This window comes from Paralichthys olivaceus, chromosome 13, assembly GCF_024713975.1.
Source record: "Paralichthys olivaceus isolate ysfri-2021 chromosome 13, ASM2471397v2, whole genome shotgun sequence".
In the NCBI taxonomy this organism is placed as follows: domain Eukaryota; kingdom Metazoa; phylum Chordata; class Actinopteri; order Pleuronectiformes; family Paralichthyidae; genus Paralichthys; species Paralichthys olivaceus.
Genome location: NC_091105.1, coordinates 20,577,108 through 20,605,039, shown reverse-complemented (window position 1 = coordinate 20,605,039; position 27,932 = coordinate 20,577,108). Strand labels below are relative to the sequence as shown.

Below are 27,932 nucleotides of genomic sequence, written 5' to 3'. Positions count from 1 at the left end.
AGATTACCTTATCTTAAATGTTGGGTGCACTGACTTTAATATCTCTTATGGTTGTTTGATTAGTCAAATGTTTCTATTTTACTCATTAACTGGTATTTGATTTGGCCAAAAACAAATTAAACTGTATTAATTGGGAAGAATTTGTAATTACTCAACATTTTAGTGACAGTGAGCAGGGATGTACTCAGGGGTTTTGTTGTTTACTGTATATGCAATCAGCAGAGCTATTTGGTTCAGATTTCTTTTCTCTTCGCTCATCTATCAAGCTAAAGTTACTCTGTGGACCATTTACACATCGATGGCAATGCAACACATTCGAGAGGGATTCCAGCAATTCAGTGTTGCACTTCCATAAAGTGGAGAGAGCAGAGGTCAAGCTGTGTGAAGCTCCAAAAACACTGCATTATGCATAACACAACCATATGCCATATACCTCAGCGTACACATTAAAGTTAGCAGTGTCAAACTGCTCTCATGTGTTGAGATGAGTGATTTCTAACAGGCGAACATTCTCACAACATAGTAAAGCTTTGCTGAAAATAGAATTAAATTTGTTTTTATACACGCAAAAAAGAAAATTGATGGACCAACAACAAACTCACTTCAGTTAGTAGCAGAAAACTGAATGTTTGTTAAAATGTAAATCATCAAGTTATACCGACACAATTGACACCTTTAATTTGATCATTTGATCATGAATTATTTCTTAAGGTTGTAAACAATTTACTTTTCTTCAGTGTATTTCTGTTTGTTTGGTTTGGTATCATCAGCTGAAACTGTTTACTCAACTTAACATTTACTACAACATCCTGAATACCAACAAAGTCAAAGCCTGGCTATCAGTACAGTGTATCCAAACAGAATATAGCATGACAAGTCCCTATTGTTCCCTGTTAGAAGAGACTCACACTTGAACACAACACACACGCACAGACACACAGGTCTGTTTAGCTTAGTCTCCGATCCTCCCTGCCATATTTACTGGGTATTTACCTAACAGTGGCATGCTGGAGATATTTATCGTCCTGATGGCTCTATATATAGGGCTGAGAAGCTCGGTGAGAAGAGAGCCAGGCACGGTGGGAGGTTGCTTCTCTAATCTCCATCTTCAGGCTGACAGGCCTGAGAAGGCCCTAATGAATGGCTCTTTTCATCTGCACGCCCGTGTGTATGTGACAGTATAAATATTTAGCAATATTGGAGTCAGCTCGTGATTTTACACAGATGGAGTGATTGATGGCTCAGCCCCCTGACGCATGCCAAGGACCATCCTGGAGATGTTATATAAACCACCACAGCCTCTCTCTCTTTCCATCATCATCTCCATCTCGCTCGCTCTCTATCTTTCACACTGCCTCCTCTGCTCTCCGCCTCCTTCCCAGCTTGTCTTCTCACTGTTGATCCGCCCTCTGTGGCTCTGCCAATTTGCTTTACTGTTGAATTTCTATCATACAGTGTGGTGTCTATGTGGCTGTAAGACAGGCTACATCAGAGGAAAACAACCTGACAGGGAGGAAACTCGGAGGAGATTGGCATCAACATGTTACGGTACAAACCAGATTTGTTTTTTAGACCTCTTATCAAAATATTTTCTCAAAACTGCACTCTGAAACAAATGTTACTTTCTTAATCATCTGATTTCACTCAATGTCTTTGCTTTGTTTTAATTTGTGTTTGACTTTCACACTTGATTATTTCTTTTAAACATCTTTAGAGCTTTGAAAATGTTACAACTTTACATTTTTGTGTCAACTTTTTGTGTTAGTGATTTTTTTCTGCTGCATGTGAAGAAGCACTCTGAGTGCTCAAACTGAGAGCTTCTTCTTATACCCCCCCATACACACACAAATACACACATACAGTATGCATGCACTCACATTCAGAAACATGTGCATACAATGCTGTCATATGTGTCAGAGAGAAACCAGACCAGAGCACACAAACACACACACACACACACACACACACAAGCACGCACACACGCACATACACACACACACACACACACACACACACACACACACACACACACACTTTGAGAGGGTGTGTATTTGCACTTTGGTTTGGTCATACTTGTGAGGACTAACTCCTGACAGATGAACTGCTTTTCAAGGACATTTGGGGGATTGTAGAAATCGTGGCTGGTTGTCATCGTGATGTTAGGGTTAAAATCAGTTCAACTGTTAAAATCAATGCTGGGATGAGAATAGTGGTTAAATAAAGGTTACCATATTGGTTAGGGGTCATACGTGTGGTTTTTTGGTTACAGCAAAACTGAACCTTCATGGAATTAATGTATAAGAATCTATTGCATTTCAGTGTGTGTGTGTGTGTGTAGTGCATAGCCTCTGCATATCCAATTAAACTAAAATACAAGAACAAAATCCCTGAACAAATATATGGGGACTTTAAGGGGGGATGTTGAAGATGTATTAACCTTGTAATTGCCTGTGTAAAATATGCCCCCCTGGTAATGAAATTTCCTGCTTTAATTTGAAAAAATTGGGGAAATATCTTCCCTTTTTTGCCATATGTTTTCTCATTTAATTGCATTTAAGACTTCAATCTCAAACACCCCCACTGCTTTTATGTTGGGAACGACTAGCACTGGACCGCCACATCTATTAATCTAACTGTCTTTTATCTGAATTAGCATTCAAATGTGATCGGTTCCACTGCGCCTTCGCCACCGCTTGTAATTCCAACAAAATCCACTCCTATGCAATAAGTACAGTGCCCTTCAAGACCACTCCCACCTCCCCCTCACATTGAGAGGTATTGATTTTTATTTGTTCTATAATGAGAACAATTAGTCTTTTTCCTGCCCCCCTTCATCTATCACCTCCATGTTGCTGTGGATCTGCCACCCAGCCAGCCTCTGTCTTTGAACCCAGCTGGAAGTCTGCTCGCTGGGCAGAGGACACCACTGTACCCCTCTGCATTGGAAATACAACACGCCTAAAGAAATAAGGCAGAGGACATTTCACTCTTTTCTAACAAACTTCTACCTTAAAAAGTATCTCCGGAAAGAACTGAATGTTTGTGCATGACATCTTAGTTTTCATTTTCTCTGAATATGAACATTTCATACCAGAATTATTTCGGTTCTTCCATTGTTTTCTTGGCACAACAAAAAAGGTTCAATCAAAAATGAATTGAACTAAGCTTAAGGTAGGAATAATAACAAATAAATACAAAATGTATTAGAACTAATTCATTCTGATAGGATGTCACAATAAAGCACATAAACTGCTTCTTCTCTATCAGACTGGGTCTCTATCTCTCACCCATCCACCTAATTGAAATGGTTGGAAGAAATTACAGCAACTTCAATCCAGTGTGGATGTTGTTAACATGCATCATAAAATGTGTAAACGCAATAAAACACTCATGTCGATCCATTAAGGATGCTTTAATTGCCGCTGTGGCAGGTGAGTGGCAGGCAGGACTGACTGACTAGCAGTGATCAGGAGGCTTTAGCCTCTATAAACCAGCTGATTGACAGGGTGATTTGTGACTGACTGACTGGATAAGTGGCTAGCTGCTTTCTCCATGTAGCAGGTTGTGCCTGTATACAAGCGCTCGTGAGTGTGTGTGTGTGTGTGTGTGTGTGTGTGTGTGTGTGTGTGTGACGTCAGGTTCTATTTCAGCCATGGCCGGTGAGGAATGAAGCATTTGAAAGAGCCCATTTCTCTTGCCGCGCTGCCTGAGCCTTACTTACCCTAATGATGTATAATAGCCTGCAACTACACTTAACCTGAGCATTACTGTGGCAAAGACTGAGTGGAAAAGGCACACACACACACACACACACACACACACACACACACGTAAAGGTCTAGCTTTTCTTAGGATTCTGTTTACTAAAGGCTGTGAGGGCAGGAAACAACCTGGCACGTCGCAAAATAAAAGACTCGCACTTGTTCAATTCCAATCAAACCCTAAGATGAGTATTAACATTGACAGCTGTATCCCCATTTTCTCTGTGATGCCTGCTCACACTTTGCTCTGCTGCTGACTCATTCTGGAGCTAAAAGCTAAATGATACAAGCAGTTAGGATGCTGCATCTGTTGTCTCTTAATTAAACTCATTTTCCTGGGTGCCTCTATGTTCATACATGCAATATGGGATCTGGCACTTTAACCCCTTTTACATTCATTAGCGCAGATGAGAAGAAGCTCATCACTTACACGTGTACTTCATAAGTGACTGAATGAATGTACGTGCATGATGTGTGTGTGTGTCTGTGTGCAAGACAGGTCGGAGACAGTGGAGAGACAGTAAATGACAGTCACGTGAGGCGGCTACTGTATGAAACCTCAGATCTAATCAATAGGAGTGAGGAGGACGCCAGGCGCCAGCCAGAGGGTCACCACTCATCACTCAGGTCAGTGGCGGACACACACATGCGTGCACATACACACACATACAGGCATGAACGAGGAGGGCACTGCGCAGGGCACATTACTAGACAGGACTATGAGGCAGTAGCGGATGGGTCAGAGAGAGGTTGAAGCACATAGCAACAGAGGGGGAGCTGGATCGATGGGAGAGATTGAAGGAGCTCCGTAATACCAGAGGAGTCACGGATGTCCAGGATACAGCTAAGCAGGGCTAGGAGACAGGTCAGGGGGGTTAAAACAGCCCCGCACCACAGGGAGGAGGCATCGACAGGCCATAAAAGAGGTGAGGGAACAGCAGAACTGACTGATTTCCATGCTCATCATGGCTGAATGAAATTGCGGTCACCACACAGTATCGTGAGTTTAGGGGGGAAACAGAGGGGATGGATTCGATCACAATTACCAGTGTGTGGCTGGTAATTAACATGGTTTCTAATATGAAGCAGCAGCGTTTGCAACTAGAGATATCCGACTAAATTGCGGGAGCACAGCTGAAAGTGGGGCAGCAGAGGAGCGCACCAGTGCCTTTTTGGATGTGTGGGAACGTTGTGTGTGCTGTGGTGGCTCTGGCAGCGGAGAGACACAGACAGAGAGATGGACTCGGCCTGGTGGCATTTAGCCCTGTTCTATAATGACACTGAGAGCTGGGAGGGAGACGCAAGCGCTGTTATTGAATTATTGAAGGTGCACGGTGAGGTATAAATCTGCCATGGAGATGCCATACGTGCACAGAGGCCACCGATACACAGCGAGGCTGCCGTGACAACTGCAGGCTTTGACTTGCTGACCTTGAGGTTGTTAAAACAAGCTCTTCGTCAGCTTTTCTGCAAAATATGTTTACCTCGTGAGGGGGGGAAAGAGAGAGAGAGTGAGTGAAAGTGTGAGTGTGCTGTGCTGACATTGCTGGAATAAAGACAGCAACTCCATCAATTCTTTCGGATTGTGAGACAAAATAAAAAAGAGGACACTGCAGAGGGAGTCATAAAGTAACTACCAACCTGTACTAGCTAGGCTCCAGCCAGTTTTTACTACACTGTAGCATCATGATGGAGAATAGAGATTAAGTTCTCAGGACGGCAAACAAACATTCCAATCCTGTGAAAGCAAATCGCGCACACAGATTAAAAGAGAATGGTTGTATGTACAGTATGTACCTGTAACGACTGCAGCCTGGAAACCGTACATCAACCACCAATTACTGATGTTTATCTCTTAAATAAAAAGAGACAGAGTATTGCTACATGTATGAAGACATCACTGTATGTGATAATTCCCTTTTCCTCCTTCCAGCAGAAAGATTTTCACCACACGCACCGACACATTTTTATTTCCATTATTATTTCTGTATCTCTGTACAGATAGCGAGGTAGTGTTTCTCAGCTCAGCAGCCTCCCACCTCGAAGAGAAGAAACAGAGGCTTCCCGAAGAATCGAAGATGTAATATTCTGTATGTGTGTGCACGGAGGGACAGTTTGATTTCTGCACATTACGAAAAGGTTAAATGTACATGTTGCTTATTTCGATCTGCGTTCGCTCATGTATCCATACTTGTGCATGTATGTCATCTATGTGTGTGTGTGGATTTGGTGGGCATGTGTGTCCTGCCTGAGCTCTGTAGCCAAGGGGGGCACCTCTTCTTATTAACATCATCAGTCTGCATCATTACTAGGCTGCCTGGGTTGGGCAGCAGGTGCTATGAGAGTGCCAGGGTTACAAACGACCACAGAATCGCTCCTGCACGCACACACACACGCGCACGCACGCACGCACACACACACACACACACACACACACACACACACACACACACACAAAGGCACAAAACACACACAGACAGACGAACCCCCCTTTCAAATCCCCAAAAGGGATGTGGGGTGTCTGTGTCTATCTGTTATCTAGTGGGTTAGCGCTCTGTGTCTGGCCAGGTTTTCACTGGGGGGGACGGACTCCATCCATTCTCCTGACAACAGGCCGACTATACGCAGCCGAGAGCGGGAGAAACTCAACTCAGAGCAGGGGAGGGTCCGCAAGTCAACCAAAAAAGCATTACACGGGCTGTGTGTGCGAGACAGTGTGCAACTAACTGCAACATGTACACTACACAGTACTGAAGGAAAAAAAAAACGTGATGCTCAGGTGCAGGTGAAATAACCAAAGGGGTTACAAGGATACATGGGGTTGATACCGACCTTTCAAACTTATTTAAACATATAACAGTTGGTGATATCAATGTATTTGTGCCTCCAACTCCTGTCTGTAAAGCACTCTTCTGTTGTGAAGCATTCTCATACAGACACGGTGAAATATTCTGCGTGGTATGACATGCTGTGTCTTTTAAAATTGAAAATATTCTTTGAATCCTGTGAGGACCACAAATAAAATTAAAGTCACCTCAATGGTGTTTGGGTGGAAGATGAATAACTTTGTATCTGTGTCGGTGGATTCCACCAACAGTAAGTGATATGATATGATTTTCTGTGATTTGGGTGGACCAACCCTTTAACTCTAAGTGACTGTAATGCATTTTAATCAATATCATACGGGTAAGAATAACTCTCAAGTGTTTCAGAGCATTTCAACAAATAGAAATATATCTATTGCCAAGGTTTGAAATCCTAATACACAAAGAAAATGTATATACACACACAGGAAGCTGCACCTGCCCACAATGGAAAACAAACACAATAGCACAAAACAAGCACGTGGACATCCCATAAATATGAGCATGGTCAATATGTAGGGTTTGCATATTGACAGATGGATATCTCCTCCAGTGAAGTTAATGCTGATAAAGTGCCCTGCGTTATTATGGCGTGTAACCAGAGAATGGTAATAAAAGCTATATGAATGGGGACTGGTCTGTTTCTCAGGCGCCTTTGTGGCACCACCCATGACACCAAAGATGTGTCAAAGACAACAGACACTCAATACAGTGCTGTGCTGCTCTACCCTACCTACTGTTATGGATTATGTAGCCAGCGTGCGTTCATTTAAGATGTGCACATTGATCTGGCATTGACGAACCATTTCATATTAGCCAGGGTTTGCTCTTTACGGCATCAAGGGCAATCAGATGCAGTGCACTGCATCCGGCTAAATTTAACTTCCTATCAATCCAAATGTGATACACTCAAAGTCATCCTGCCTCAGTCACTCACTCACTGGAGGGTCACTTTCAAATAAACCTGGGCCTTAAAATTCATGCATAAAAGATTAAAAGATTAGAAAGTTAGTTTTGGTCAGATTAACCCACTCAAGTGGAAAAATCTGTTTTGGTGATTGCACAGTATACTGATACATCCCTGACCCAAGCAGTTTAAAACTGAATCAGAGCAGAGATAGGTATGGCCCTGAATAAATCAGCATTAGAGCAATATTGATTTGACTGGAATACAAATAATAAAAAAAGTAGGGCGGTGGAATGCAAAACAGAATGATAAATAAAAAAGAGATTCACAACCGGACAAACATTGTATTTGTTTTTCTAATATTGAAGCTGCAGCAGAAATTAATGTCCGTGGTTAGTTAGTGTTGTTAATTGGGCGTGCAAAATTAAAATGTTCACATCACTGCTAGCTGGGAACGCGAAGGCCCCTCCAGCTGTATTTGACCTAATAGAGCGTGTTTCTTCCCCTTTCCTCCTCTCCCTGCTTCAAGTGTCTCCAAAACTAATAAAAAAAACCTCACAAATCCCCCCATGAAGCCCTCCATATGAACTGTCACATTAATAACACCGCACTCGTATTCAAATTTTCTGTCGAAAAGCTAAAGAAAGATTGAATGCCCCACCGTTGCGCGGCCAAAGATTGAAGACGTGTCTCATTGACATTGTTAAAAGTTTATGAAAATATATGAATTCTCAAACGTGGCGGACCGCCGTGCAGCTCCACTCCCAACACTTCTGTTAGAGACCGCGGCTTTTAATCAAAATGATTGAATACCACAAGTTTGGATACAGGGATTCTAATAGAGGACGGATAAAGTGTCACGGTCCAGAACTAGAGAAACCACACGGGATCACACATGCATGCATAAAAACCTTTCTATTTTTTTTTTCCTTTCTTTTTTTTTTTCAACCATATTCCTCTCTCTGGTAGGTATCTTGTTTTCCTCCGTTACTGACTGCTTGTGTAAATGGCATGTGTAGTGACTGCAGTGTACAGTGGGTGACTGTTAGTCTTTTGGCTCCGTTCCCTTTGCTTTCTGGAGCTGATATGAAGGTGTATCTAGGGAAAGAGACATATGGCACCAACACGCACATACATACACACATATACAGTACGCACACACTCATATGCACGGACATATGCACACTTAAGAAGTGCGCTGAACATACATGTACAGTAACAGCTGTTGGCAACCTGACGTGAGTCATGTGAAGACTAATGGAGAGACAGGCGGTCATGTCTTTAAGTGTGTGAATGTGTGTGCATGTGTTTCTTTTGTGGTGTAGTGTTAACAGCAGAGGGTTGTGGTAGAAATGCTCTCCAAAGGCCAGAAGTGCTGTAGTACAGAAAGGCAACTCCACTAGTTATAACAAATGCCATCTCATTGGACCACATACTGCACATCATAGCTAACAATGTGGGAGTTAAAGCAAAAAGAGCCTTGTATAAGTTTAACCACCAATCTTTTTTCTGAATTTATATCCACTGACCTTATTCCCACAGCAGTAATTTGGACCTCCCTTGGGGTAGGTAGAAAACCCACTTGAACACTTGCAAAAAAACTATAATATACTTTAACAACTCTAAAGAACTTCATGTAGACTTACTGTGAATGGGGACCAAACAGGATTTATTGACAGACAAGCCTTTGTGTCTTTGTAGCTTGACAACAAAAAAATAGAATGACCTCAGTAGTTTCTCTCTTGTCCAATTCTCTTGAAGTTGAGTTTCTATTATGTGAATTTTAAATCAATCAATCAATCAATCAATCAATCAGATTTTGTTTGTAAAGCCCATATTCACTAATCACAATTCGTCTCATAGGGCTTAACAAGGTGCAACATCTCTGTCTTTAACACAAAGGAATCATTTAAAATGTATTTTGCATGTTTACTTAACTGGTTTTTGCATCATCATCATCATCTATATGTATAATCTAGAATCAGAGCTAGCTTAAGTTCGGCTTTAGCCCCGAGATTCATACTAATTAATGACCTATTCTCTCAGTGTTAAATCGATGGTGATAATTGTCTGTGCCTGTCATGTGAAGTGATAATCTGATAAAGAAATATGAAAATCGAGTTGTGTATCATTATCTCTGTTAACAAATCTGAAACGTGTTTTAATATTAAAGCCGAGTTGAGCATAAAATAAAATAATGCAAATTATAGGCTGCTGTGAAGTTTGACTCCAACGCCGCCTGCACTGTCAGATGTTCTGCACTGAGTGACATGTGTGCACAGTATGTGTGTGTGTTCTCATATCACTGCGGCAAGCAGGTGGTGTTTTTGTCTCACTCCGGGAGGCTCCTCAAACAAAGAGCTTTTAGCGTCAACTTATCAATCTCTGCTGCGACACCACTAACAGCTGGGTAGAGGGCAGATTGTGGAGTGGGGGGTTACAGTAAACACACACACACGTACACATTCATACATGCAAACAGTGCAAGTGCCAGGAGAGCGCCATGGGAGGGGACTCATGTACCTGTTTATGTGAATGGGTTTGGCATAAAAAGACACAGGTGAAAGCAGGGGCAGAGTGGTTCAGTTGGGAAAGAAACACTGGTGAGGTGGAGTGAAACAAGTAACGGTGTGTACAGTGAGGAATGCAGCATTTACTGTGCTGCTCAAAACCAGATTCCCTCTATGGATCGGATGTCCCTCGTCATTCTGTAAGTTTTGACACAATACAGGATGATGAACAATAATGTTAGTCACAAACAATCCATAGAAATTGAATGTACAAGTTGAGACTACTGCTTGGTCACATTTCCTACTGTGTGATGCTTTTTTAAAGAAGCCTGGGGAGCAGAGTAACAAGGGTTTCAGAAAGGAGATATCTCAGTGACAAAGAATGAAGACTATTTTCTCAGAGGGTAGAGTAATTTAATATGAGAGGAAAACTTGGGGCCATCAAGACAGCAAGAGCCTGGGTCAGATGGCTGCATGATACAAAAGCTTTTATCATTTATCTTAATGTACTTTAGTTAAAAAAAACTGAGGAGCTTTGATTGAAACACAATGAGATTGGAAATTAAATATAGTGTATTTCCCAGTGATGGACACCTAACTAAATAGTACAACCAGCTGAAGTAAAAGACTCAAGTCTATTATTGCTATCATTTAGTCAGTTTTCCTTTAATTCAACAAGCACGGCTTTAACTCCACTCATGATAAAATTAAATACCTTTGAAAAACAACTGAGGAACATTCAAATGTTCTGATGAACATCAGAATACAAAATATCAGTTTGTAAGTTTGCTGTGATTTTTAAATTATGAAATTTATTTTCAGGCTCACGGTTGTCAAATATTTGTTATGGTCTTCTCTTGGCTTCAAACAGGTACGGAAATATTTAACTGCCAGATACTGCTTTAATTTATCATGTTAGAAAATAAGAGGCACCAATTTCCACACGGTGCACGTGACTTCAAGTTTCAGTCAACAAGTTGCACAGTACAGTGGGAGCACGGTACACTAGGGGTTAACTTAGAAACAGAGTTAATCATAACCTAATGAGTGAGTGTGTTAGGGACTGGTAAAAACCGTGTCTGTCACTTCGGTTCCTCTCATTCCATTTAAAAATGAGCTCACTCACTGAGACTTACTCAGTTTGGTAATGGATAGGACAGTTAATAAGACTTTTGTCTGGGACATGCAGAGCTGAATGTCTGAGATGACTTCTCAAATGCCCAAACATCCTGCCAAGGGCAAATCGTATTGTTTTTCATTCTTTTCTGTAAATAAGGACATAGTTGTTTATTTGGAATCCCACTGATCCAGAAACACATTTGCAGATACTAGGCTTTACAGGAAATGCTTGAATATAATTAAAATTCCTGTAATGATGAAGTTTATAATCTATATCTAAGATTGCAAATAGTTATCATCATAAACTTTGAATAAACAGGCAAGTCGGGGGGGCGGGGCAGTGTATTGCAGTGTGTCTGTGGACTGAGTTGAACATGTCTTCTTCTACGTCACCATATTGACACAGACATTCATGTCTGTTGCAGGCAGGTGCCGATCTCCATCAAGGCATTAACTACCAAAGAATTACTTCCTTGTTAGCTTTTTTTATACAAAGTTAAAGCACAACAATTGTTTTCTTGCTGCAATGCTTTAAATCGATCTGAATAAAAGAACTTTCATTTTGAAAAGCTGTGAACTTCTGACAGTCTGAAGTGTTGGTTTGCTTAACAAGCCTCGATAATAGCCAACATACACGTGTGAACAAAATTACACCACTAAAGAAAATCTTTCAAACTTCTATATAAACTGTAACAAAAGAGAACAGTAAAAAAACTAATTCTGTTTCATGTTACTAAAAAACAGATAAATAATTAAATAATAATAATAAAATTGGTGCAAGTAAACATAATTTGGGTGATCATGGCTTCAACACAGATAAACCAAATAGGATGAACACAAAGTTCATGTATGCATGGATTACATGTGGAAAGAAGAAAAGTAAACTATTTCATGAATCTAACTGAACTGTGTCCATTTGGAGGATGATACATTTCCTTACAAATACTATGCTATATAATGATAATAATAAACCAGGAGATATGTGGAATGGTAAGACATAACCAATATAAATAGTATGTGCACAAGATTACACAGGTTTGTGTGTTTGGCAGATAGCTTTGTGCTAGTTGTACAGATAGAAGATAATGTTGTCATGAGAGATGCTGGCAAAAGAAATTCATTTATTCTGTCTTCTTGGCATAATGATGGTGAAATTGTTTTTTTTGTGTTCATTTAGACATTTACAAATACAAATATTTATCTAAAAAATCACACCTACAGTTGGTTTACGACCAGGTTTGCCACCCACTGCCTCAGACCAGGTTGGCAACACACAAATTCAGATGAATACCAAAGTTGAATCTCTCCTCCAAACACTAAGCATGGCAAAATGGCATTAATATAACAGAAGACCACTGCACCTCTGCATCCACAGAAACACAGAGCCTACTGCCAACCCGCTATTAACAAGGGAGGGAAAAAAACCTGAAACCCACCAATGACCGTCATGGTGTAGTTTAAGTCCATCAATGATGAGTGAGGTACAGTTGTAAATCCCACCAGTGGCAGGTGGAGTAGAGATTGAGGCCCAGGCTGGTAAATGATGAGGTGGGTTACAGTCAAATCTATCTACATCAAAGCTCCAAGCCTCGTCTTCCTCCCTCTTTGGCTCTCTAAAGAGGCTCAGGAGTCACAGCTATCACTCTCTTCCTCAACCCCCCTTTCCTTGATCCAGCCTTTTATTATCTACACAGCAAGAAGGGAGAGAAATGTGTGTTGGGGGGGGGAGAAAAAAAAACAAGACAAGGAGAGTAGAGAGGTCTGAAGAGGTTTTCAAATCCAGTGAAGCCTGTCACATTACAAAAACATGTCGCTTTAAACTAAATGTGAAATATCAGTAATTGAAGCCATAAATCCACTGTTGTGTTTCCCTTCTCCTCCTCCTCCTCCTCCCTTCTTTCCTCCCTCACTCTCCAGCCATCCCTTGCTTGCTCTCGTTTTTTTTTTTTGGTGTGTGCGAGGGTGCTTTTGATGAGCGGTAAATTGGAAATTATTTTGTGTTGTAATGCCGCTCTGAAACGTCTTCCCATTACCATGCGTCAGTCAGCACTGACAGTGAAATTACTCAACTGTCAATCCGGCTATCAAAAGAGGTGGGCGGGGGTTGTTCGTGGAGGTGGGTGGTGGAGGAGGAGGGTGTGGAGGGGTTTATACGAGGAGTTGGAGATTGATCAATAAAGAGGATCATAGAGGAGGGAGGGGGCAGGAAGAAGAATAAGTTGGGGGTTCAGGGGAGTGTTTGGTCTGTCATAATACTTTTGTTGTGATTGAATAAATCAAAACTATTGTGGAAATCAGCAGTCACTGTTACCCTCCTCCTCCTGAGGCTTCTCCCTTCTGTGTGTGTGTGTGTGTGCATGTCTACCTATAGTTGTGAGGGACATTTTGGTTCAGTACCATCACTTTGAGGACATTTTGTCAAACAAATTCAATGGGTTGTTTGAGGGTTGAGTCGTGGTGTTAGGGTTAGAATTAGATTAGGGTTATGCATTTAGTTTTGACGGTTATGGTAAGGGAGTGGGGAATGCATTATGTCAATGAGTGTCCTCACAACCATAGAGACATGCATGTGTGTGTGCGAGCTTGCAGTGGTTGCCATTAGTGGTACAGGCACCATCTTGCGAGGGCAGCAGCAAATTAACCATAATTGCAGATAAGGGACAATAAGACGGAGAGATGTATAGAATCAAGTAAATAGAATAATTCCTTTGTGCTGCAATAATTTATGGTCTGAGCAAAGGTCCTTAAACCTAGCTTACATTCTCTCCTGCTGCGTCCCAAGCGTGTGTGTGTGTGTGTGTGTGTGTGTGTGTGTGTCCCAGGGGGCACAGCTGTGTTTTTTGTTAGTGTGTGTAACTACATATCCAGTGATATAGCTGGGAAATAACAAGCTAGATAAAGCATCACCTCCAGCTGGTGATCATTACAAAGAAAGCATCCACCAACATTACCAAAAAACATGTTACTTTTCACTTCTATGTCTTTTTATTCATAATAGAATATTCTCTATTCAGTACAATTACCCATTAACAGGCATGTTAGAAGATACGTATAATTCTGCCAATGACTAATTCAAATAAAAAGATTTCAACTGGCAGCTCTGGCCTCACCTGCATCCCTGTATGTTATACAACAGCTCCTGAATGTTCTGCTTAACTACTGCGGCAGTGTGTGTGTTGCTGTGATGTGTGTCTGTAATGACTGGTGTTTTCAGAGCTTCTGCAGTATATGGGGAGAAAGAGAGAGAGAGAGAGAGAAATAGAGGGAGAGAGGAGAGTGAGAACTCCTTTATTGCTCAATGCTAAATTAATTGCACCAATTATTCACGGAGAGAGTTGTCTAGTGGCGGCCTTCGGGGGGCGAGACCCTGACCGCTCTCCCTCATTTTTAATTGGCTGTCCTGTTGAATAATTGATTGGAGCAAATGTGAAATGGATGGGAAGGTCCAAGTGTCTTTCATCACAACGGGCCGGACGCTCTGACAGCCGGCCACAAACAAACTCTGCTGCTGTACGCAATAAACAAACCGCATGCAGCTGAATTCAGGCTGGCTACTGCAGCAGGGTTAGAATAGCAGATATGACGCCTGTACAGGACACTGCCCTCTGAAACCCTGACAAGATGCACGGCACCAGTAAAACTGATACTGGCAGGACTGAAGTCAGGGAGTGGGGGGGGGGTAGCGAGTGAGCAGAGAAACTCTTTGTATCATAGTGTACATGGTGAGCCAAGGTAAACAGTGCTGAAATAATACAAAGATGTAACTCAATACTGAACTATATTTAATGTGAGTGACTCAGACACATTTGTGGAAAGGGGATTTCAGAGAAAGTATGTGTGATGTGCCAGAGTCATCATAGACACAATATGTGACATTTCAACACGCTCCTATTTGGGGCATTCAAAGGTTCATATCTTTAATTCTAAATTTAATTTGGTTGTCTACTCAAATAAGTTTCAAAATATGCGTTATTCGTCTCCTGTCATGAATCACAGCAGTGCCTGTTTTCACCTCTATTTCAAAACATTGTTTTAGTTCTTGGCCCGCCTCTGAAAAAGGCCAGACGGTTCTGATTGGTCAGCTGGACCACTGCTTAGAGTGTGTGTTGGAAATGTCACAACCCCTAGTTGGTTTCCTGATCAGCTTTAAACACTGCTGTAGCTATGGTAACAATGGCATTGGTTCTGCCATACCAGTTAGAGTCTGAGTCGCATAAGGGAAGTCAGGATGAACCAAAATTCATATCTATACATTTTTTTGATAGTGTATTTTATATGCAGCATTATAATTGTTGGTGTAGGTGTTGATGTTAAATGTTACTTGGTGTTGACGCTTTACAGAAAAATAGCCAGGAATACATCCAAAGAAGTGTCAGGCTTTTCAGGAGCAGCTCTTTCTGTGGGAGTGAAGGACTTAAATGTTTGCTAAGTTACAAAGTCCACAGCAAAGGTGCAGTGGAAGCAAACATTTTACATGCACAAAAACCCTAAAGCTATGAGACAAGGAAGGACAAGGAAAAAACTGAAAAATTGAATAAGGGCTCTTGAAAACCTATAGCACCACTTTCACTTTGAGACAGCGATGTGATTGATGGAAACAAACACAACCATGAGGGGAATTTTACAGTCTTTAGTCTCTATGCTGCTCTTGGGTTTCATCGTGATGTTCTGCTATATTTCTTCATGGCACAGGAAAGCAAGTTGATGCAATTCCTCCAGCTAAACTTACATGTTTAACTTATTCCAAGAAATACAAGAAAAAAAAGCAGGGTTTATGTGAAATGTAGTCCTGACACACCAGCAACTACTAAAACACAATAACACCAATATATAAGCCTTATTTTCTTTTTTACTGGCATCAATGATTTTATGATTCCTACAATGCAACTATAGTGAAAACAGTGAAAAGAGCAGGAACGTTTAACTTACAAATTCACATCTCTCCCACTACCGCACACACACACACACACGCACACACGCACGCACGCACGCACACACGCACACACGCACACAAACCCCTAAGTAATCAAAGGCTATTAACTCCTGGTGCTTTCGCAACAAAACAGATGTAAGATTCATGAGTCCCAGCCCATGACTGTTGTCTTTGCCACAGGCTAGTAAAGAAACAATTAGTGCAGAGCTGGCCTCACTGTCCGCCACAATCAATAGTCCCTGATGGTCCTCTAAGCCTATTGACCGAGGCCCGCTCCTCTCCCCTGACCCCCTATCTGTAGCGGCCGACAGCAGTTGCGATCCACCTATGTGGACCTTGGGAGAGGGTTACCAGGTTAAACAAGGCCCGATCCATGCAAACAAGCTGCTTTTAATACTGTCTGCCACGGTGTGCATTTGTATGCAGCAGGAGTAGTGGAGGGGTTAACCCTCTGTAACAGGTTTTAAACCATGTAGCTTCACATGATACTTTAAACCTAATTGTACAAATCAATCAAAAATCAAAACAAGAGAAAATAAAATTTGAACTAATCTGTGTTCCTTGCAGTTATTATCAAATTGGGGAATTTGCTCTTGTTAAAGTTTGCAAAAGCCTAAAGTTTAAAAAAGGGTATAACAACAACAGCCACCTGGTGGCTGGCTGCAGTAAAGGCTATAAACTCTGGCTTCTCCATGTCAGTGGATGGGACATGGACCAAAATAAAATGTCAATGTCAAATACATTTTTCTTAAAGATGGTTTTCTGTTTCTGAACCAGAGACATGTACTCAAAAATAGTTAAGGCCTCTGTCCACCTATATTTTTGAAGACAGTGTGTGAGTCAACTTACACACACCATCTTGTCCCACTCACCTCACGTAACAGCACCCTCAGTGGCACTGAAGCAAGCTGCTGATGTTACAGTAATTGTCTGAGTTTGTGTCCTGACAAAACCCTCCTCCTTCCTCACATGTTAACAACATCTGGACCGGCCCTCCTCACTGCTCCCGGCCTGCTGTGACAAGCCTCTCCTCCAATGACGCCTGCTATGGATGAGTAGAAACAGGAAGGCAATGGAGACCAAATGGAGGGAGAGATTGAGGCAGAGGAAGCCGAGCAGCTGTAAGGATGAAGGGTTGGGCAGTGGCAAACAGGTGTCACTCCCACTGACGGGCTGCCTCTGTGCCCCCCACCCTGACCATCCCGCCCTACCTGCACGCCCACGCAGGGTAGTGGGGGGTAGTGGCGGTTAGGAGAGCATCCATCTCTCACCTGTTCCTCACCCCACGCCCACCTTCCTCCTCCTCCTCAGATGGCACCCAAGTCTGAGCTCAATCTGGCTGCTGGGCTCACAGATTGACATTCAAACATGCACCCGTTCCCTCATTAACACACACAAACGCCTGTACATATTCATAAGTGTGTGAACATGAGAAAGCATGGTCATAGGCTTGTACACATATGCAAACTAACACAAACACACAGACACCTATGCTCTGCTTAAGCACAAATTTTCTTATACTGCGCTCCTTTTGGATCAACCTGTACAAACTTTACCCAGAGCACTAAGAAAATAAAGAATGTCGGAAGTTGAAGAAGTTGAATATCAGTCTGTAGTAATGACCTAAGTGCTTAATTTTTTTATTGTGAAAAAAACGCTCAGATTCAGAGAACATAGATTATTTTACTGTATAGCACAAATATATTTTTTTACAGATTAATATATATATATATATATATATGATTATTTTGTCTTTTGTTGTCAGTGAAGATTGACCATTTGAAACCAAATACAGTCACTTTTAAATTACAGTTTACATTATGTTGATATTGTATTTAGTCCTATCAATTGTGTTTGCCTTGTTTTTAATCGAGAACATTCTCATACTGTTTAGTATTTTCTGCTTTCTTTAAGGTTAACTACTTGTGCTACATTTAGTTCCTGTACTTCCTTTTGCTTCTTTTCCCAGCGTGGGATCAATAAAGTTTATCTTATGGTTTAATTAACTGATAGTTTCAGGTCTAAGAAAGAAGACAGACACTTGCTCAATGTTCTTTTTGACAAACTAACACTGCCCTTTTTTAGAGTAAGCATCATGAAGCTTGAAAGAGGCTCTCATGTAGGTTAAACAATCAATCAATCAATCGATCAATTTACAAATCGATTTATCTATTTACAATATCTGTCCATTCATCCATTCATCCATCCATCCATCCATGCATGTCCAATCATCACAGCCCTTACAGCCTTCATGACCCTCATCACTCGCCGTTACAGGAAAGTGTGGTGCAAGTGTTGGAGGGAGGTGCAGGTGTGTGTATCAAGCATACCCCTCCCCCACCCCTCTGCCCTCATCCCTCCTCCACTTCCCTCCCTCCGTTGCCGTGGTGAGGAGGGCAGTAATTACTCTGGTGTCAGCGTTGCTGGGTGCGACTCCTCCCCCGGCAAGGGGCGGCGGGCATCCATAACCCATCGTCCTGCCACGGGGTAAACGCCGGGCCATCCATCACGCACCCACTTGACAAATACCTTCCATAATAGAAGTTTATTTTTATGGGAGGCTGAATCAAGGACTTTCCCATGCATACAAAAACGTGTCAGAATTATTTATGGCTTGTGCTGAGACGCACAATATGTCATATCAAAGTCCCATCCCGCTTGCCGGCGCTGCTGGAAGCTGCCGGCGCTTGGCCTGTCGATATCTCTGCTCGCTATCAATAATGTGGAACACCGCCACGATAAGCCTCAAGATTCGGAGGTCATACTCGACACACACAAACGCACAGGCACGGGGGCTGACACGCACGCATACTCAGGCATTACATGCATACATAGACAGGGACACACAAAAAAACTCACACATGATGACATACATAGATGTGTTTTCAAATGCCTTTCAAACACACACACGCACGTGCACACACACACACACACACACACACACACAGGAGGGGGGAGCATACACCAACAGTTCAGATGAGAACATCAATTCATACATGTGCCTGTAATCCCACATTAAATGTTCCTCGCATTGAAAACAAACATGTTGTTCCACTCACACATGAAAACATAAAACAAAAGAAATACAGATCCCTGCATGAATCAAGCGAGACTTTCCTTTAACAGTTTATTTTCTTTACCCTCAGTTCCCTCCCCCAAGAATAGAACAACTACCCAAACAAAGATGTTCACAGGGCTGAACTCGACCCGCTGTGTGGAGAACAGGACCGTGGATTACTATCCGTCAGTCAAAATCCCTGCCAAGGTCAGACCAAAACAAAACGGTTCGGAGACGAAGGAACGCAGCTGCCGCTACCTCTTTGTATATGTGTGTAAAGTGTGTACATCTACATACGCCCATCTGCAGTAGACTGATCTCTAATAGTATTAAAATAAAGCATAACAACTTAAGGAAATCCATCCACTGCAGCCTGCAAATCTGAGAGCTGTCAGTCAGAGTGAGTGGCAACCCCTTTCGCCTAGAGAAGCGGCAATAAATTGGGTTTCCTGATAAGGCCCCAGCATCACGAGCACAACATCTGACCAAAAAAAAAGAGAGAAAAAGAAAAAAAAATGAGCTGCTTTTCCATAAGCCACTTGAGTGCTGTCAATCAACATGACTGGCAGTCTAACATGTCGCCAGTGGAGAGAGCAATGGAGGGAAAAATAAATTAATGTACAGAAGAAGGAGCAGAGAGAGATGGGGAGAGAGAGAGAGGGAGAGAGAAAGAGGGGGAGAGAGGGAGGGAGAGAGAGAGAGAGAGAGAGCGAGAGAGAGAGAGCATTAAGCTTGGTAGAGAGAAAATATGATAAATATGATAATTGAAATGATGAGATTTTGGTACTTGCTAGTGGATTCTGCTGTGCCCAAAGGGATTAGTCCTTCATTCACTGTCACTTTCAGCCCTTCACTCCCCTTACACACACACACAGCAAATACAACATACATACATTTATAACAAAAAGATCTAATTCTACCAGGTAGTTTGTTTTTGTGTGTGTAAAACTTGGAGGCAAGCAGGAGGCGATAAACCTAAAAGTAGCCATCTGCAAACCCACCGGCAAAGTAAAAAAAAAGGAAGAAAAAAACAGCATCGGAAGCAGTGGGAGAACTTTGTCCTGTGAAGACAGAAGATGTATGGCTCAGGGGAGATAGTAGCAACAGTAAATGATTACCTTTTTACAAACTGGGCCTTTGTAATAAAATGCGTAGGGGGGAGTATTATCAATTCCGCCGCCCAGTGAAGATAGCATTTCTGAAGCCACGGCGAGGCTGATCACTATCTAGAGAGGAGCCTGAATCTGTATTCCTCACTGCGAGTCCAGGAGGGAGAAGGGTCTGAGACCTGTTCGTTTGTTTGTGTGTGTGTGTCTGTGTGTGTTTCACTGAGAGAGACATCCGTTAAGGCCTCTAGTGCCTGCAGGCCCAGCCGTGACACGACCAAGATCTATTTTCTTACATCCACAAACAGAAAGACATGCAAGAGTGTGTGATCATGCACAAAAACACATACACATGAAATCTCTTATATGTGCAAACAAACATACTTTGTCCTTGGGGCAAAGAACTATAAGATTGGAGATGAAGTTCTGTGTGAAACTGTGTGTGTGTGTGTGTGTGTGAATGTGTGTGTAAATGCATCTTTATACACTTCCTCTGTGTGCCAGCCTGAGATTCTCTGTTAGATGTCTGATTCTGGAGAAAGACACTGACAGATGACATGTACACGCACACACACACACACACACACACACACACACACACACACACACACACACACACACACACACACACACACTTGTCTGATAGCAGTCAAACAGAGGAGCAGAGACAACACAGCAGAGACAACAGTCAGACCGGCAAACAGATAGAGAGACATACAGCATGGCAGAGCTCAGTTGCTGGCCCAGAGTCACATCACTCACTCTTGGCAGACACACAAACACTTCACCAGAGTAGTGAGAGATCGTAACACACGCAGATACACATGGCACCACAAGAAAGAGAGTGATGCAGTGCAGGAGGAGTAAGGGGGTTAAAAAATGGGCAGAGAGCGATATCGCTGTAGCCCCGGGCGTTAATGCACACTGTTGGAACTGTGGGATATTTATATGAAACGAGATGAGCGATGATGTGACACTCATCTGTTCCCCACATGCAAGCCTGCCTCAAAACACAACACGCACACAGCACTCCTTTAAACCTCATCCATTTACCAACACATATCAAAGGTCACTGGATTAAAACCAGCTCTGAATGAATGAAGGCAAACTATCTTCACAGCTGTTTCTCATAACGTGTAGAGAACAATTCTCAATGCGAAATAATGTCTGGAGTGATATATATGTGTAGCTTAGCTTTATGATTTATCATCATTTTTTATATACCTTAAAGGGACTTTGTCTCAATTTATAAATCATTCCTTTGAATCCTCATGAGGACTATATATTTAATACATATATGTTTTCTGTGACTGTGGAGGGAGCGTTCAAAGACTCTATTGACCCTGATGATGTCATCTCAGCTTTGGTCTCAAAACCACAAGTTTATAACACAAAACCTGCTTCATGAAGAGCGGAGAGGGATGTTTTGAAAAGATTTAACAGGGAAGGAAAGGTTTTGACATCATGGCTCCTCAACTTTGGATATCTCTTCCTCCAAACTTTGGATCTATAGACAAGGTGGATAAACTGTACATGAGCTCAAGAGCCAGTTGTTTAGACCTGTCTTTGTTTCATTTTCTATTTAATTGTGTTTATAAGTCTGCAGACTTAGGAAGATTATGAATATATATGTATATAAATATGAATGCATATGTCCATATATTGTTTTATTCATTACATTCTCTATTTCTTTTTGTGAAGATCTTTAGAATATTCTGCTCTTTATATAATACTTCCTTATTTTACGAGGTTGAAGAATGTAGTGGGTTACATTATGGGAAATGTAGGAGGCAGTGTTTTTGAAGCAAAAAATGTACTGCTGAAACTTATATTTTAATCATTCTCTTCAATGTGTCTCAGTAGTTCCCAAATGTTGTGGAATAGCCCTTCCAAGAACACAAGAACAATGGTACGGTGGAAGACACCGACACCTTTAAGTGCCCCTAAAAATGAAGAGTTAAATGTAATGTTTTACAAATAAGGTCAGTCATAACTAAATATAGAATATGTTTTATATCATAAACCTCAATTAAGCTTTAGGCCTTCAGTGGATCAATTAAGACAGAATCTACATTTTTTTGTTGACATCTAATATCAAAATTAAGTTTTACATTTAGATAATCATATTTATTATCATATTTAAAGACAATTTTGGTTATGAAATAATTCTGACTTCCAGGTATGATAATTAGTAAAGTAAAATAAGCAGGCCTCACACTGAGGGGCCAGTCTGAACTCAAAAAAACATAGCACAGAGCTCAAGCTATAGAAACACAAAAGTTTTTTCTCCTCATTCTGTCCTCCTCTTCTCTTTTTTAGTTTTTTTTCACAGGTGTCAGAGGAGATTTCATGGACTGTGCGTATGTGTGAATTTGCCACACCCCTTTTGAGTGCTAATTTACCCTTTTACGTTTAATCTCCCCATGAGTGGCTTTCCTCGCCCTTTAATTAGGCTATGGGGAGTCGACACTAACACTTAAAATGCACACATGGACTCCGACACATGCACACAGCCTATTTCTTACCACACACACACACACGCACAAATATATATGGTATATGTACACACATCCACTGAGATGCTGAAGAAACACAGTCCCAGACTTGAGACACACTCTGCAAAGACAGTCCTCATCAGCCCTCTGTGGGCCTCTTTCACACTCTGGCTCCCCTCAACTGCACCAGTAACCGAGACCGGACAGAGGGAAGGAGAACAAGAAAAGAAAAAAAAGGCAGATATTCTGTACTTAAGCGAGGACATAAAGAGGTGTGAGGGCATTTGTCTCTAAACTTTTTACATTTCAAATCTATTTGTCAAGTTATAGTTTCATTCAGCCACATCAGATTTTGGCAGACCCAAGTGGCAGCAGGAGATAGATGTCTTCACTGGCCATTAATTTTCCAACATTTTCTTTTGGGTAAGATGTGCACTCATTGAACCCAAATAATGTGATGAAAGAAAGAAAATCTTTGCGACACATTAAGGGCCTAAATTCTCATATATTAATGAGATGCTTGACTTTCACTCATCGGTTTAATCACCATGTTTGTGATTTTGGCGTGAGGCAGGAGAGTTTTTTACATAAACTCCTGCCATGCTGCCTCAAACTGGTCCATAATATCGTTATTTTTAAATGTGCAAATTGCGACAACTGCTGTAGTATGCCAGAAGAGTTTTCACAATAAAACACTGTTAGGTGATTTGGACAGAAACATTGTAAACACTACAATTTATCAATCAGACAGTAGAAAGATCTTTGCTCTCTGGAATTTCACACTATTTAGTGTCCTGCTTCCCCACCTACCAGTCTGTCTCTTAAAACACCACCTGTACCAGTGATAATTAAACTCCTTCTTTCCACTTTTTTCTTTCTCTTCTACAAACAAACCACACATTTACCAAAAAGTGCACTAAAGAGGGAAATACAATAACAGCACTAGTGATAGTGGCTTGTTATGTTGGAAATAAGAGGGCACTTAATTGGGGTCTGATAGTCTAATAGGCAGCCCCTCTGATTACCAACTCTGCACATTGGCTTAAATTAGCCCACTGATGAGCAGCCAGGGGATTCAATTATGCTAGGGGAGAAATAAGGGGCCCTAATAGGCCACTGTATCAGGAAACATGGGACTGGGCTGGGCTAAAGCGCTGGTAATTGGTTGTTTAGTTGGAAAGTTGAGCCTGTTAGTAATTAGAAATGCCAAGACGTTTGGAGAGCCACCAAACAGACGACACATGGAGGCTAAGGAGGAAGACAAGGGTCCTTGGCACAGGAAAAAGGGCAAAGGTCGCGACAGAGATTTCAGAAGTGCACTTCAGCCAATGAGGGTGTAGATCAGGGAAAACATCCCTGTACCCGGAGTGGTGTTGACTCAGTAAAGGTCAAGATGGAGCAAACTGGGCTACAAGTGAAAATCATTGCTCTGGACTTGTCTCACTTCCTGCTCTCCTTACAATTACTTTCTTATCCTTTCACTTCTCTTTTGTACTCAGCTTTCTCATTGATGTCTTTCTTTCTTTCTGTCTTGTCTCAGGCAGGTTAGCTGTTCGCTGTAGATGGATGTGTACAGCGTGTCTGGATTGAAGGAAGAGGAGGACGATTGAATTATGGATGAGGCTTTATAGGAGACGGCGGCCTGTCTGGTCCCATATCCACTGCCCCATACAGGAGGAGCAGCCCTGCCCGCGAGCATCCCTACCACGCGTCACTCACAGGGGGGTGTTTGTGTATATCTAATGTGTCTTTCTGCCAATGCTCTCAATGTTCACATGAGAGCCTCTGTGTCCTGTTTTCTTGCAAACATATAGTATATAATTTTGCTTTAATCTTTTGATTCACAGGAGAGAAGTTAAGCATTTGATGTGAACTGACATGATATAAACAAACCCATTGGGGATGACTGAAAAGTGGTTTAAATTAATGATGATCTGATTCATAACAAGGAAGTGCCTGCAAATAAATGTACTGTACTGTAGCGTTCCAGGAAACAATGAAGAAGACATTTTCTTATTAACTACTTAACCCATTTAGACATATAAGCATGTGTATTCCTGTAAGACTGAGTGCGACATTTGCGTGCCCCTCCCTTTGAGCCAGATGAGACGTGTACATCTCATTCATGATGTCAAACTTTTCAAAACATTTGACTGATGAAATGCATTCGCTGGAATTCTTGCAACATGTATTATGGGAGGAGTATTAAAAGTTTTTGCAAACGTTGCCAATTCTGCCAGCTTTTCACAAGTACCCTCAGGTTCCGCTTAAATGCTTCGGTTTAAGGAGAAGTTATTATTCACATCTTAGGTCTTAATGGTTAAGAAGTTAAGTTCAGGAAATATAATTCATGTTTAAATTTCAGGTACAACTTTCTATTCTCCAAATGCCATCATCAGAACACAGCATAAGATCAAAAACATGTGCAGACAGCACAATTTCATCCTTTTGTCCTGCTATCTCACTGTGCAACTGTGTCCTACATAAGCCATCTGCAACTTTTTTAATAGTGCAACATAAGCACACATCTAACGTAACTGTGCCATTGCAACACCGGAGAGCGTATATCAAGTGTCATCAATCTGCCTCAAATTTTCTGATTGTGACAGAACTTTTCCAGAGGCTGTGACCCAGTCTGACGGCGACACCACACGTACAGTCATCATTCACCGTGTGAAAAAATAAAATCTGTCTGCAATGGCCTAAAGGTTGCAAAACCACACTGAAGACATTGCTTCACATTTGGTGCAGCCAGAAACCAATTGTTTCTCCGTGTCCATACTGATTGGATGGGACTTGTCAGTTAAGGCTCTGAATGCCACTTAATGGCTGAAGGGAAACTCTCGGATTGGTGCCGGGAGGAAGGGAAGAGAATAGAAGAAGAGAATTAAACAAAAGCCCGTTTGTTGTGGCTGATGTGTGATAAATGCAGCCAGTTGGGGGAGTTTTCACGCTCATTGAAGCAGGTTATTATGCAGGAATTGCTGCTTGCTCAGCCCAGACCGACCCTGTACTGGTTTACTGAGACGCATGCAACTGACGCTGTGCGTTTTCCCCTAAACCGCTTGGCTAACCCTCCAAACAGACTCTCTCTCTCTCTCTCTCTCACACACACACACACACACACACACACACACACACACACACACACACACACACACACACACACACACACACACACACACACGCCCCTTGTTGCATGTCTCATGGGGCACACTGCCATTGAGCAGCTGCTTCTCAATTGTAATATCTCAAGCAAGACTGTATGTGGAGTTTGTGGAAATAAAGGAGAAGGTAATAAATATAGAGCACCAGTCCAAAAGATGGACAAAACACAGAAAGAAGAAAACAAGTTGTGAGTTTAAAGCCCCTCACTTCACTTGATCCATTCAGGACCAGATGCAGCTGAAAGGTGTTCCTCCTCAAGGGAATCTCCAATTAACACCCAGACAGTGGCTTGAGATAGGCTTCAAGTTTATGCATGTAGGCTTACTAAGGATGTTTTGTGCGAGGAAATTAGATAAACTAAAGGGACACAACAGCAACAAAAAACAGACCCCATTTTCACCAGATCACAAACGAAGGAAACCAGTGTAACCAGTGGTTGCATTAATGAAAGATTTTCTATCAATGACTGATTCTTTTTAAAGGGCCATCCATCATTTTGACATCATTTGAACACTGAGGGTGATCCACTGTAACGTTCAGAAAATCACACGCAACGCTGTCAATAACCACAAATGGACCAGACAGCGATACAGGTCACAGGAACTGTGCCCTTGGTGCATAGAAAGCAGATGATGGAGGATTTCCTCTTGGCTACACAAGAGCGTGTAGGATCAGGAAATCTCCCAGCCAGAGAGTGTTGCCTTGAAGACATTTTCCTCGACACAGTGTCCAGTAAAATTTAAATTACCCTGAGGAGTCTTCTCTCTGAGGTAAAGACACAAAGATCTAACGACAACAGCCTCTGCAGCAAACTCCCTTCATCCATTTGATTCGACTCAATTCTGTGAAATTGCATCGTATATATTTGCCTGTTCAGATGTAATGGCTGTAGGGTTTTGTGCCCTTCACTGTCACTGAAAAAGAGCTTTGTGTGATGATGTTGTCATGAAGAGTGACCATATAAAGGCCCATAAAAATACACAATCTGCATGTTTATTCTGTACATTAAATGTTATTGAGGAAGCTGTAGAAAAATAAATATCTCACTATCATTAAAAATTCAAAATGGATGGTAGAAATAAATTGTGTAATACAACCTCTGATTGTATCTTTCCATCATATTTTTTTCTTCTCTGTGGCGTTAAAGGTATTTTACACTTTTTGTTGACTGTGTAAGATCCAACTGAAGTGAACTGCATTTACACTTTGACGGCATCAGCACAATGAACCACCCTGTTCACCTGATTTTACCGTACCGAACAGAATGTCTTTTTTCATTAATGCCGATCATGTGAATGCAACATAAGGAAGGTGACACAAAGAAGCAGGTTCATCAACAACGCTGACGACTTGATGTCCTATAGGTGTTTTTCAAAGAACAGTGATACATTGTTTTGTTTTTTTCTACACATTTTCCCACATAGAAACGTGTCACATATAACACATTGTTATTAGAAACAGATGTTGATTTTAACGCCGGTGTCTGTGGCTTCTTTCACAACGTCGACACAGTGTCATATGCGCTGGGATACCAGGACACATTTGCATGACATACACACCTGTCCTCCACAATCACAAACACGCTGCTGAAACACAATACGCAAGTAAAACTCAGGAGAGTAATGTTTCATTACATGATGAACAGAAGGTGAGAGTGAGGAAGGGGAGGCGGGCAGGCGCACACATGCATAACTTAAGTAAAAGCCATCGAAATTCATATTTGTTTACAGATTTGTTTAATAAGGGGAAAAATATATGCAAACAAATGAATTTGCCTGTGGTTGTAACTGTGTATTAAGATCATCACTTACAAGGCCAGGTCTCCCCTAGCCCTCTACAGCAGAGATCCATCATGCATTATTAAGGAAAATAGAATCTGCATAAAGCTGCAACAATGCCTTGAAGAAGTTAATTTATTTATTTGTTTTATCTTTTTAGGCACTAAGCAGCACATCCAAATACTCAGTCGCTGTGAGCTAATTACAAAGCATTTGATCTCTGTGCCCCGAGG

The 27,932-nt window shown here is 41.7% G+C and overlaps 1 protein-coding gene and 1 long non-coding RNA gene across 2 annotated transcripts in view; one reads left to right on the top strand and one right to left on the bottom strand.

Moving 5' to 3' along the window:
• Positions 1-27,932, bottom strand: part of znf407 (zinc finger protein 407) — a 147,183-nt gene that overhangs the window by 11,371 nt on the left and 107,880 nt on the right. The gene's annotated exons all lie outside the window — the stretch shown is intronic.
• Positions 41-27,823, top strand: LOC138413581 (uncharacterized). The gene is made up of 3 exons (XR_011245950.1): positions 41-1,548; positions 4,261-4,388; positions 24,294-27,823. It is a non-coding gene; the product is annotated as an uncharacterized lncRNA (long non-coding RNA).